Consider the following 14,369-nt stretch of genomic DNA (forward strand, 5'->3'; position numbering starts at 1 on the left):
TTAAGTTTATAACTAAACCTGTTCATAGAATTTTAAATGAATTACAAGAACAGATTGAAAGAAAAACCTTTCAAATAAATTCTTTAAAAGAAGAAATAAAATTTCTTACAATTGATGATAAATTACAGAATCCTAAATTACAGGAAAAAATAAAAACTATTTATAATAAATTTTCATTAGAAATATGTAATGATCTTCCTAATGCTTTTTGGGATAGAAAAAAACATATTATTTCTTTTCCTTATGAAGATGATTTTCAGGAAAGAAAAATTCCTACTAAGGCTCGTCCTTGTCAAATGAATTCTGAATATTTAGAATTATGCAAGAATGAAATTCATTCTTTGTTAGATAAAGGTTTAATAAAACCTTCTCAATCTCCTTGGTCATGTACCGCTTTCTATGTTAATAAACATTCTGAACAAGAAAGAGGTGTTCCTAGATTAGTCATAAATTAGAAACCCCTTAATAAGGTTTTAAAATGGATTAGGCATCCTATTCCTAATAAAAAAGATTTATTAGACAGATTAGTTCATGCAATCATATTTTCAAAATTTGATTTAAAATCAGGATTTTGGCAGATTCAAATAAAAGAATCTGATAGATATAAAACTACTTTTAATGTTCCAATAGGACATTATGAATGGACAGTAATGCCATTTGGCCTTAAAAATGCCCCTTCAGAATTTCAACAAATAATGAATGATATTTTTTATAATTATAGCAATTTTATAATTGTTTATATAGATGATATCTTAGTATTTTCTAATGATATTGAAACACATTTTAAACATTTAGAAATGTTTAAAAATATTGTTATTCAAAATGGATTAGTTATTTCAAAATCTAAAATGATTTTATTTCAAACCAATATTCGTTTTCTTGGTCATATGATTGAAAAGGGAAAAATAATTCCTATTCAAAGAAGTATTGAATCGGTTCAAAATTTCCTGATATAATAACTGATAAAACTCAGTTACAAAGATTTTTAGGGAGTCTAAATTATATTTCTCCTTATATTCAAAATCTTACTAAAGATTCTGCTATCTTATATGATAGACTTAAGAAAAATCCTTTACCTTGGACAGATAAGCATACTAAAGTTATTCAGATTATTAAGATAAAGTTAAAAATCTTCCTTGTCTTATGCTGGCAAATCCTTTATGAGATAAAATTGTAGAAACAGATGCCTCGGATATAGGTTTTGGTGGAATTTTAAAACAAAAAGATCCCCAAAATAAACAAGAATATCTTATAAGATTTTATTCTAAGAAATGGAATAATGCCCAGAAAAATTACTCCACAGTAGCAAAAGAAATTTTAGCTATTGTTAGATGTATCTTAAAATTTCAGGATGATTTATACAATCAAAAGTTTATTATAAAAACTAACTGCAAATCTGTAAAATTTATGTTTAATAAAGATTTCAAACATGATGTATCTAAACAAATATTTCCGAGATAGCAGGCTCATTTAGCTCCTTTTGATTTTGAGATTATTTATAAAAAGGTGAAGATAATCATCTACCTGATTTTTTAACTCGAGAATATTTATCCTAATGTTTTCATTTACAGATATGTATTCCCGAGGAAGAGGAGAGTCCTCTTATAGAGGGCGAGGTGGCAGGGGAAAACCCTCCAATATTATAGCACAACATGGCAAACAGAGGCTAATAGCCGAGAACTTATCAAGTTCATCAGCCAGTAATACTGAGCATGATACTGAATTATATAATGAGTTTCAAGAATTCTTGAAACAAAAGAAGAAGAATAATACAGATTCTCAGTCTTCAGCATCATATGCTAATATTATAAAAGAAGATGATAATGATTCAGCTCTTTATACAGAGACAAAACATGTTAAATGTGTCAAGAATGTATTTTGATGGAAGTTGCATGTGAGGAGGTTGATTGTCAAAGAAAGGAATTATTTCTTCCCTTAGGAATTCACGATTTTGCTGCTGGCTCCCACAGGATTCTCGAATGTAGGGAGGGAAGGAGATACTAAGGAATGGAGGTGGATGCTCATAATGGAAAATAAAGGAAATCAAGGAGTGTATATAGATGGGAGGTGCAACCAAGGAGTTTGATTGCAAATCAATTTATTCTTTTCCTTCAAGCTGAACGTGAATCATGGAGTTGATGGGTTAGGTGGTGGCCGAAGGTTGCTTCTAGAATGCAAGGTGTGATGGTTGATTTGTGTTTTGAATTCTTAAGGCTTTAACACTCATAGTTATATATATCTTAGTGAATTATTAGTTTAATTTAGGATAATCATTTTGCATGGCATGACTAATAATTTACTAACATGCTAGGTTGTACATTTCTTAAATAAAATAGGCCTAGATTAACTTATCTAAAATTTTAAATTTAGGCTTTTAAATTAATTATGGGACATAAAAGAATTTATTTACTATTTAACTTCAATTACTTAAATAAATCTCTAAACATCCTTTTACCTTAAAATAATTTATTCTTTATCTTAAATTAAGTCTAGGAACATTTTCTTATTATTAAATTTTTATCTCGCTACTCCAACTCCGGTCCGGCCTCACTGAATTAACTGAAAAGAAAAAAATCTAAACTACTAGATAAAGTAATTAACTTCAAAGAAAGCATTTAAATACTCATATAATGAAGTCAATTTAATTTAAAATACTATAATTATGCATGACTTATACGCAGTTTAATTACGGGTTCTACAACTCTCCCCCCCTTAAAAGAAATTTCGTCCTCGAAATTAGAACTCACCAAATAACTCGGGGTAACGATCTCTCATCTCCGGCTCAGACTCCCACGTGGCTTCCTCCTCTGAATGGTTGAGCCATTGGACTTTGACTCGCTTAACCAACTTGTTCCGAAGCTTCTTCTCCTGTCTGTCTAGGATCTGCACTGGTCTCTCCTCATAAGACAAGTTCGGAGTAAGCTGCAACGGTTCAAAGTTCAGCACATGCGAAGGATTTACCATATACTTCCTCAGCATGGAGACGTGAAAGACATTGTGTACTCCGGCCAGATTCGGCGGAAGAGCCACACGATAAGCAAGCGTCCCAACTCTGTCAAGGATCTCAAACGGTCCAATGAATCTCGGACTGAGCTTCCCTTTCTTCCCAAATCTCATGACACCCTTCATAGGTGCCACTTTCACAAAGACATGATCTCCCACTGCAAACTCTAAATCTCTCCTCCGCTGATCGGCATAACTCTTCTGTCGGCTCTGAGCAGTCTTCATCCTATCACGGATCTTGCCTACTACATCTGCTGCCTGCTGAACAATCTCGGGACCCAACTCTGCTCTCTCTCCTACTTCATCCCAATGAACAGAAGATCTACACTTACGGCCATACAAAGCTTCATACGGTGCCATACCAATAGAAGACTGGAAACTGTTGTTATAGGTGAACTCTACCAATGGCAATTTCGACTCCCAACTCCCTGAGAAGTCGATCACTCAAGCACGGAGAAGATCCTCCAAGATCTGAATGACTCTGTAGAACCCGTAATTTGGATTGCGTATAAGCCATGCATAATTCTAGTATTTAAAATTAAAATGATTTTTATCGTATAAGTATTTAAATTCTTTTCTTTAAATTTATTTATTTTACGCAGTAGTTTAATTGTTATCTTTTCAGTTAAATGAGTGAGGCGGGCCGGAGATGGAGTATTGAGATAAGTTAATAAAGACTTATTTAAGAAGTGGTAATTTAGTATGTTAATAAATATATTTTTTTTAAAAAAAGTTGGCATGCATGCAAGTTATTAAACTTCTTTGGTATTTTATTAATTGTTTTAAAGCATTAAATGTATGTTTATTTCATTAATTTATGTTTAATTATTTTTATGCATTTTAGGCATAATTCATGCATGATAGGATTTAATTCATGAAATTCATGCATTAGAATTTCTAGATGCATTTCACGTTCAAACGAGGATCAGAGATCGGAGAATTTTCAGGAAAATTATTTTATTATACGATTTATTTTTTATAAATTAAGTTAAGGTATTTTTAAGGGTATTTCTCAAAAATGGGATTTTATTTGGGTATTTTTACTCGCAAGATTTATTTTTATACGGTACGCAAATTCTATCGAATCGGAGGACTTTTTAATGGTTCGACTAATATTTTCAAAATCTTTTCAACTCGAAATAGTTTTCGAGAGCTGGATTGGGCTTAGTGGGCCTACTTTGAGTTTATAGGGCTTAATTATCTTTTTAACTTTAAAATTAAACAATATAGGCCCATAAATTAATTTGTTATCTATATAATTAACCTTAAGCACCATTAACCCTAAACCTAATTCTATCCCACCAACCAGCCGACACCCATTCAGACTCATCACCCCTCGGTTTCAGAAGATAGCAGCTGTAGGCCACATTCTTTTGGCTTCTTGTGGCAAAGAAAGAAAAACTACCCGGTCCCTCCATTGCATCCTTGCACTCCAATCTTCTTAAGGCACGCTTTTACTCTTTTTCTGCATCATTAACGTTATACTACTGATGTACATGTATTTATGCGTTTAAACTTTCGATCCAGCACTTTATTTGATTTATGCATTAGGTTTTTGAGGGTTCATGCTACCCTTAGTTGGATGCTCACGTTTTCATGTATTTCTGTGCAAGGGGCTGTGAGTTCGAGTTGTTAGGAGGCTGAAAACACTTCTGAGGTGTAGTCTTGGGGGTTCGATATGGTGGATTTTGCTGTAGGTTGTTGGATCGAAAGTATGATGCAATGGGTGGCTTGGTTCTTAAGATAGCAGCGTGCGAGTGTCTTCCAGCAACGCAGGGACCTCTACAAGCCTTAGACCTGACTTTGGTGGGTCTGATCCACGGTCTAAGAAGGCTCAAGTGCTGCTGGAACAAGTCCCTTAGCCGATCGAGTGTGGGTTAATAATAATCGGCCACGGTAGTTTCCTTCGGGTTCTAGCGTTCAGTGTCGTTGTGTAGTTTGCATGGGGGCGGTTGTTTGGTTCTGATAGGTGGATTGGGGGCTGGTCTATGTCCTTGTTAGGTTGTCTCATGAGTGGTGCGACGGGTCAGCTGGAGGCGTGAATTTTGGGAAGAAATCATGCATGAAGTGGTGGATTAGGATAGGACCGATAGTTGAGCATATTCTGGAAATTTAGCCGTGTGTTTGGGGGCCTATTGTCATTGTTTTAGGACCTCTTAAGTGTTTTAAATTATTATAAAAAGTTGGGAAAGTTTTGGATAAGTTTCGGTTCAATTCGGGTAGAAACCGGGACCAAGTCCAAGTTTTAAAACGAGTCGATTAAGTTGTGTTTTCGGCTCGAGTTTACGTCTAAGAATATTTTTAAAAATGGTTTGGGACATTTTAAGGAGTTTGGTAAGCTTCGGGTCAATTTTAGAGGTCCAGGGGCAAAATGGTCATTTTGCACCCGGGGTGAGATTTTAGTCCTAGCAGCGCCCCGAGCACAAATCATGATAATTTTAAATGTTCATGCATCACGTTTACGATTTTTAAGCTATTATAATAATTATGGTGCATGCTTAATTTAAAGGAATTAAGTGAGAAAGTGAAGAGCACTCCGTCTCCGCCGCGCCGCGTCGTTATTTCGTTTGTTTTCTGTCAAAACAAACCCAGGCATGTTTATATCTTCTTTCACTCTTCAATCAAGCCATATAGATATTTTAAATATCGCAAGTACATAATTTTAATACAAGATATTTCAGTATGCGATTTAATTATATTACGTGCATTAAATAGAAAATGATTATTTTTGAGATTTATGCGATATGGCTTGTGGTTCCTTCACTATGTGGGAGCATTTATTTATACGGTCGCCAATGACCGCTCAGTTCAGGTTGGTACCACCCGGTCGCCAGTGACCGATCAGTTCAGGATGGTACCATCGGGTCTTCAGTGACCGCCAGCTCAGTTCCAGGCTCCCCGGTAGTCAGTTACCGATCAGTTCAGCTTAGTGCAGTGGCCACAGGCGTAAAACATAATCTCAACAGAAAATTTTATCAGTTATTTCAGTACAGGCTCCAAGGAGCAAATATTTTTACTGTGATTATCAGTTCAGTTATGCACGTATTATAATTGCTCAGATCAGTTTATTTTCAGCATGAGTACAGATTATTTTCAGCATGCCTCATGACATGATATTTTACCCCATGCATATTTTTACTCAGATTTTACTCGTTACCTGCGATATATGCATGCTGAGTCTTTAGGCTCACTAGACTTGATTGTTGTAGGTACTGATGAGGTCAGGGCCGAGGGCGGGGACCAGTGAGCCAGCTTGGGTCGGTAGTAGTGGCACCCGAGGACCTCAGTGCAGCAGTTGCTATTTTATTTCTCAAACAATATTTCTATCAGTCGTTGGATATTTTTAAATTGTGATTTTTGGCAACTTTATTTTCTTCCACTGCGATATTTTAAACTTTGACTTTGTTTATCAGTTTAATTATGAACGAGGCAATTTCAGTTATTTTTAAAAGAAAATTTTTAATTTTTCCGCAAATTTTCAAGCACGAATTTTCGGGCCGTTACAGACTCGCTCCGACTGCCCATCTATCTGCGGATGGAAAGCGGTGCTAAACAGCAACTTAGTACCCAAAGTCGAATGCAAACTCTTCCAAAATGAGAAAGTAAATCTGGGGTCTCTGTCAGATACAATTGAAGCTGGAATGCCATGGAGTCGGACTACCTCCCGGATATATAACTCTGCATACTGTACCATGGTGAAATTCGTCTTAATAGGCAAGAAGTGCGCTGATTTGGTAAGACGATCTACAATCACCCAAATGGCATTCGATCCTCTGGCTGACCTCGGCAATCCGGTCACAAAATCCATGGTAACATTCTCCCACTTCCACTCGGGAATGGGGAGAGGCTTGAACAAACCTGCTGGTCTTTGATGCTCGGCCTTCACTAACTGACAAGTCAGGCACTCAGATACAAAACGCCTGATGTCCTTCTTCATCTCAGGCCACCAGTACAATAGCTGCAGATCTCGGTACATCTTGGTACTCCCAGGGTGAATAGAGTACGACGACATATGGGCCTCTGATAAGATGTCTGCTCGGATAGCATCACTGCTAGGAACCCATATCCTGTCTCGGTATTTCACAATACCGTCGCTGACTGTATACAAGACACTGCCTTTGGCTTCATCTCTCTTCTTCCACTGTGCTAATTGCTCATTTGCTGACTGATCACTGCGAATACGGTCAAGAAGAGAGGACTGAATGGTCAAGGTAGATAGACGAGGAAATCTACCTCGAGGATAAGTCTCGAGATCAAACCTCTGCATCTCAGTCAGAAGGGGTCTCTGAATCGTCAAGTGAGCCATCACTGCGACTTTTCTGCTCAGTGCATCTGCAACTACATTAGCCTTACCCGGGTGGTAGCTAATGTCACAGTCGTAATCTTTCACAAGCTCCAACCAACGCCTCTGACGCATGTTCAGCTCCTTCTGCGTAAAGAAATACTTGAGGCTCTTGTGGTCGGTAAAGATCTGGCACTTCTCCCCATAAAAATAATGCCTCCAAATCTTCAATGCAAAAACTACAGCGGCCAACTCTAGATCATGGGTGGGGTAGTTCTTCTCGTGGATTTTCAGCTGTCGAGAAGCATATGCTATCACTCTCCCATGCTGCATCAATAATGCGCCAAGACCAAGCTTCGACGTATCGGTATAAAGGACAAACTCGCCGGGTCCTGAAGGTGTGGCCAAAACTGGTGCTGAAATAAGAGCTTGCTTCAAAGTATCGAAGCTCTTCTGGCACTCATCGCTCCACACAAACTTCACATTATTCTTTGTCAATGATGTGAGTGGAACGACAATGGAGGAGAATCCCTGAATGAATTTCCTGTAATATCCTGCTAGCCCAAGGAAACTGCGGATCTCGGATGCATTCTGCGGCACAACCCAATCTTTGACTGCAGCGACTTTTGCGGGGTCTACCTCAATGCCACTGCTAGAAACAATGTGGCCCAAGAACGCCACCTTCTCTAGCCAGAATTCGCACTTACTGAACTTTGCGAATAATTTGTGCTTCTGCAAGGTCTGCAGCACCGTGGCCAGATGTCTACTGTGATCCTCCCGACTCTTGGAGTAGACGAGAATGTCATCTATGAACACTATCACAAATTGGTCGAGGTACGGCTGAAATACGCGATTCATGAGATCCATGAAGATCGCTGGAGCATTCGTCAGACCGAACGGCATGACAAGGAACTCGTAGTGGCCATAACGAGTCCTGAAAGCTGTCTTCGAGACATCAGCATCTCTCACTCTCAACTGATGATAACCAGAATGCAGATCAATCTTGGAGAAAATCGAAGCTCCCTGCAACTGGTCAAACAGATCCTCAATCCTTGGCAGTGGGTATTTGTTCTTCACTGTAACCCTGTTCAACTCCCGATAGTCAATGCAAAGCCTCATCGAGCCATCCTTCTTCTTCACAAATAAGACCGGCGCGCCCCATGGAGAAAAGCTCGGGCGAATGAACTCCTTGTCCAGAAGTTCCTGAATCTGCTTCTTAAGCTCTGCCATCTCTGTCGGTGCTAGTCGATACGGCGCTTTGGATATCGGAGCCGTACCTGGCATAAGCTCAATGGAGAACTCCACCTCTCTCTCAGGTGGCATACCAGAGACGTCTTCGGGAAAAAACGTCTAAGAAATCTTTGACAATCGGAACATCTGAGGTTGACTGGCTGGGTTCCTCGAGGACAGATAAAAAGGTCGCTAGAAATGCCCGACACCCTCTATGCATGAGCTTCGTGGTCAGTAGTAGTGTAACCCTTTACAAGAACACAGGCTCTGATACCAACTGTAAAGGACCGAAAATATTTACTTGAAACTTTGCGGAAAAATTAAAATTTTCTTTTTAAAAGAACTTAAATGGCCTCATTCATAAAATCAACTGATAAACCCAGTTCAAAGTTTAAAATAATAGCAGCGGAAGAAAATAAAGTTTCGCCAACAATAACAATTTGAAAATTATCCAATGACTAATAAAAATTGTTTGCGGAATAAAATAACAACTGCTGCACTGAGGTCCTCGGGCGCCACTACTGCCGACCCAAGCTGGCTCACTGGTCCCCGCCCTCGGCCCTGGCCTCATCAGTACCTACAACAATCAAGTCTAGTGAGCCTAAAGACTCAGCATGCAAATATCGCAGGTAACGAGTAAAACCTGAAGTAAAATGTGCATGGGATAAAATATCATGTCATGAGACATGCTGAAAATAATTTGTACTGCGCAATTATAATACGTGCATAACTGAACTGAAAATCACAGTAAAAATATTTGCTCCTTGGAGCCCTGTACTGAAATAACTGGTAAAAATGTTCGGTTGAGATTATGTTTTACGCCTGTGGCCACTGCACTAAGCTGAACTGATCGGTAACTGGCTACTGGAGAGTCTGAAACTGAACTGAGCTGGCCGGTCACTGGCGACCGGGTGGTACCAAACTGAACTGAGCGATCACTGGCGACCGTATAAAATAATACTCCCACATAGTGAATGAACCACAAGCCATATCGCACAAATCTCAAAAATAATCATTTTCTATTTAATGCACGTAAAGTAATTAACTGGCATAATGAAAATTCCTGTATATGTTACCAACTGGATTGGATCGTCCCCAGGCTCGCCGCAACCTAAATATGCCATGAAAATATGCAATGGATTTTCTTGGGCAAACTTATGCAATTAAATTTTTGAAAATGCGACAGAAACGTCTAACAACCTCGTACTTTAATCATGACTATGAACCAACCCGAACCAACACTGAACCAACGTGACGTCATGATTAAAATACACTTAAAATTATGAATTTATGCTCCTAAAATTATGAGGGTCGAAACCTAGGTGAAATGGAGGCCAAAACAAGAAACGCTCTTTCGAGAGTCAATTTGGCACATCGCACCTTAAATTCTCGTACGACCTCAAAAATGATCCAAATCACGAACGGTCAAAAACATGACCTTCCTAACGTGATGAGGCACTGTTCAGTCTAAGGCCATAGGCTAAAAGCCAACCAAGAACTCGAAAGAGCCTTCGCACCGTCACAGCAACTTGCTGTAAATTTCCAGCAGCTGCGCAATTACAAGACTTGCGTTGGTTTCGAGACTATCGGCCATTAGGGGCGTGAACCACCGACCAGAGACTCTTACCAACATCTCATGGAATGATTTGAACCATGGGTAAGGGCACAAGACCAGCCACAATTCGCACCACACCAGAAACGAGACTACACACCTAGCCGAGAAGGAAATTCTGCGCGCGTAGGGAGTTTGGCTTCGCTTGTTGTCTTGTGTCGTTCCAATGGCCATTTCATTGACCATGGTACGATCTAGACATCTAGGGGCAAGGTGTAAACCATGGCTAAGGGCCCTAGGCCAACCAAGATTCACACCACGCCTCAACAAAACGAACACACTTGCTGTCAAAAACTGAAGGCCGAGAAGGGAGGGGCTGTTCTTGCTTCGTTGGTTGTCTCGCGTCGTTCCAGTGGCCATTTGATTGACCATGGCACGATCTAGACATCCAATGATAGGGTATGAACCATGGCTAAGGGCCATAGGCCAACCAAGATCCATACCAATCCACCAAAAACTCGAAACACATGTGCTGTCACAAAATCAAAGGGGCCGAGAGAGGAGGGCTGTTCTTGCATTTTATTTTAAAACCGATGCACCGCGGACCAAGCCACCAAAAGGGCGACTTCGTCGCATCTTAGACATGCTAGGGAAGTGATCTAACCATGGCTATAGGTCCCTAGGGCAGCCATGATCGGATTCTTTCCCATGACAGCAGGAACCGAAATTTCGAGACACAATATGGCAGTGGAGGAAAGCTGCTGTCATTTCGGGTTTCTAACATGCTTGGGGCTAGTTTGAATGGACCATCACGGTCTTGACACATCCTAGTATGTGTCTAGATGTAGCCTGGTGAGCCTGGAGTCGAGCCAACCACCTGAATGCACAAAAACAAGCAAAACCGTGAACTGTACATGAAACTCGAAAATTCTGCACATTAAATTTTTTTCTGAAACTCTTGATAGATTTCGGTTTTGCTATGAAATGATGATCATGAAATGTTAAAAATATGATAATAGGACCTGATTGAGGTTTAGAAAAAGTATAGACATGCCTGGATATTTTGTTTTGAAGAAAACACAAGTAACACGACGCGGCACGGCGGAGACGGAGTTCTGTTTCTTTCTAGCTTACTCGATTATTCTGCTGCTACTGCCTCACGATTTTCTGCTGGTTACCTCTGGAATTTCGAAGGTTTGGTGGAGAGGATGCTAAGGAGATGAAGGGGGTGGAGGTTTGCTAGTTAAATGTGTCAAGAATGTATTTAGATGGAAGTTGCATGTGAGGAGGTTGATTGTCAAAGAAAGGAATTATTTCTTCCCTTAGGAATTCACGATTTTGCTGCTGGCTCCCACAGGATTCTCGAATGTAGGGAGGGAAGGAGATACTAAGGAATGGAGGTGGATGCTCATAATGGAAAATAAAGGAAATCAAGGAGTGTATATAGATGGGAGGTGCAACCAAGGAGTTTGATTGCAAATCAATTTATTCTTTTCCTTCAAGCTGAACGTGAATCATGGAGTTGATGGGTTAGGTGGTGGCCGAAGGTTGCTTCTAGAATGCAAGGTGTGATGGTTGATTTGTGTTTTTAAATTCTTAAGGCTTTAACACTAATAGTTATATATATCTTAGTGAATTATTAGTTTAATTTAGGATAATCATTTTGCATGGCATGACTAATAATTTACTAACATGCTAGGTTGTACATTTCTTAAATAAAATAGGCCTAGATTAACTTATCTAAATTGTTAAATTTAGGCTTTTAAATTAATTATGGGACATAAAAGAATTTATTTACTATTTAACTTCAATTACTTAAATAAATCTCTAAACATCCTTTTACCTTAAAATAATTTATTCTTTATCTTAAATTAAGTCTAGGAACATTTTCTTATTATTAAATTTTTATCTCGCTACTCCAACTCCGGTCCGGCCTCACTGAATTAACTGAAAAGAAAAAAATCTAAACTACTGGATAAAGTAATTAACTTCAAAGAAAGCATTTAAATACTCATTTAATGAAGTCAATTTAATTTAAAATACTAGAATTAAGCATGGCTTATACACAGTCTAATTACGGGTTCTACACTTTTTCTTGGTCATATGATTGAGAAGGGAAAAATAATTCCTATTCAAAGAAGTATTGAATTCGGTTCAAAATTTCCTGATATAATAACTGATAAAACTCAGTTACAAAGATTTTTAGGGAGTCTAAATTATATTTCTCCTTATATTCAAAATCTTACTAAAGATTCTGCTATCTTATATGATAGACTTAAGGAAAATCCTTTACCTTGGACATATAAGCATACCAAAGCTGTTCAGATTATTAAAGATAAAGTTAAAAATCTTCCTTGTCTTATGCTGGCAAATCCTTTATGGGATAAAATTGTAGAAACAGATGCCTCGGATATAGGTTTTGGTGGAATTTTAAAACAAAAAGATCCCCAAAATAAACAAGAATATCTTATAAGATTTTATTCTGAGAAATGGAATAATGCCCAGAAAAATTACTCCACAGTAGCAAAAGAAATTTTAGCTATTGCTAGATGTATCTTAAAATTTCAGGATGATTTATACAATCAAAATTTTATTATAAAAACTGACTCCAAATCTGCAAATTTATGTTTAATAAAGATTTCAAACATGTTGTATCTAAACAAATGTTTGCGAGATGGCAGGCTCATTTAGCTCCTTTTGATTTTGAGATTATTTATAAAAAAGGTGAAAATAATCATCTACCTGATTTTTTAACTCGAGAATATTTATCCTAATGTTTACATTTACAGATATGTATTCCCGAGGAAGAGGAGAGTTCTCTTATAGAGGGCGAGGTGGCAGGGGAAAACCCCCTAATATTATAGCACAGCATGGCAAACAGAGGCTAATAGCCCAGAACTTATCAAGTTCATCAGCCAGTAATACTGAGCAGGATACTGAATTATATAATGAGTTTCAAGAATTCTTGAAACAAAAGAAGAAGAATAATACAGATTCTCAGTCTTCAGCATCATATGCTAGTATTATAAAAGAAGATGATAATGATTCAGCTCTTTATACAGAGACAAAACATCGTGAATTAATTCTTCTTATAGAAGAAAAAGATCTTCAATGGGAAAAAACTCCATGGACTATCATGGACAGATATTTAACCAATACATCATATGTATATGGGGCTTATAAGCAAAGAGGATTTTATGAAAATCTTCTTATATCAACAAAAAGTGTTGATATAACTCACTTTTTTAGTAATACTCAACAAAAAGGAAGTTATAACTTCTCCAAATTTATTATTAAAAAGATCATATCTATAGAAGAATGGGGTATATCTCCATTAGTTGAAAAAGAATTTTATTCTGAACCTCATAAAATGAGTTTCAAATTCAATTTTTGGGATTATGTTGAAAGTTTTAATAAAACTTTATTTTATGAAAATGAAAAGAAGAAACATACTTGGTTTCTGAAGATATGTGAAAATATTTTTCATCAAACTATTCCAAATTGGTTTTATATATGATGGAAAATATTTGGTTCATCTGCAAAAATTTTGCCAGAGGTTTTTATAAAACCTATGAATACATGGTTAAATGTGTCCCCATGCATAAAGAAATCCTTTTCTGAACATTGGATTGATGGCAAGACTTTATGTCTATTCTTCATGGAATTTGGAATTCCATGGATCTGGAGATGGCAACCAGAATGTGATTATACTGAGGAAGGTATCCCTTGTTTAAAAAGAGTCAGTTATACTAAATTCTGGGATAAAATATTACGAGAGGATCCAGCAACTGGAAAACTTCATTGTCATGAAACTCTTCTAACTATGGAGGAAAAAATTTCTTTATATCAGAAAGAATTCCATAATCAACAGGAAAAAGAGAAAGACTCTATGAGTCCCTTCAAGATTTTGACTCAGAAATATTCTGACATCTATTCCAAAGAAAAGATGATTGAAGTTTATATTGAGGAAATGAAAAAGGATTTATACTCCAACATTGGATGCTCGGATTCAAAATCAGATAAATCAATGGCTTCCGAATCAAGTGACAATCAATTTATTCATTTAATGAAGATGCGTGATGCTCAAGACCCTGAGGATGATATTCCTCAATTTTCTCAAATAAATGATATTTTTGAGAATTTGAAGAATTCTTTAAAAGAAAATATTAAAGAAGACTAAAATTGTCAGATGAAGAATCTGAAGCTGGTGGAATATCACATCTCATCATGGCATATCATGACAAAAAGTGGGTGGCATAACACTGTAGACTTTTTGAATAGCATGTTTGTAGAACCCGTAAA

The sequence above is a fragment of the Primulina eburnea genome, chromosome 8 (genome assembly GCF_022965805.1).
Source record: "Primulina eburnea isolate SZY01 chromosome 8, ASM2296580v1, whole genome shotgun sequence".
Classification (NCBI taxonomy): Eukaryota; Viridiplantae; Streptophyta; class Magnoliopsida; order Lamiales; family Gesneriaceae; genus Primulina; species Primulina eburnea.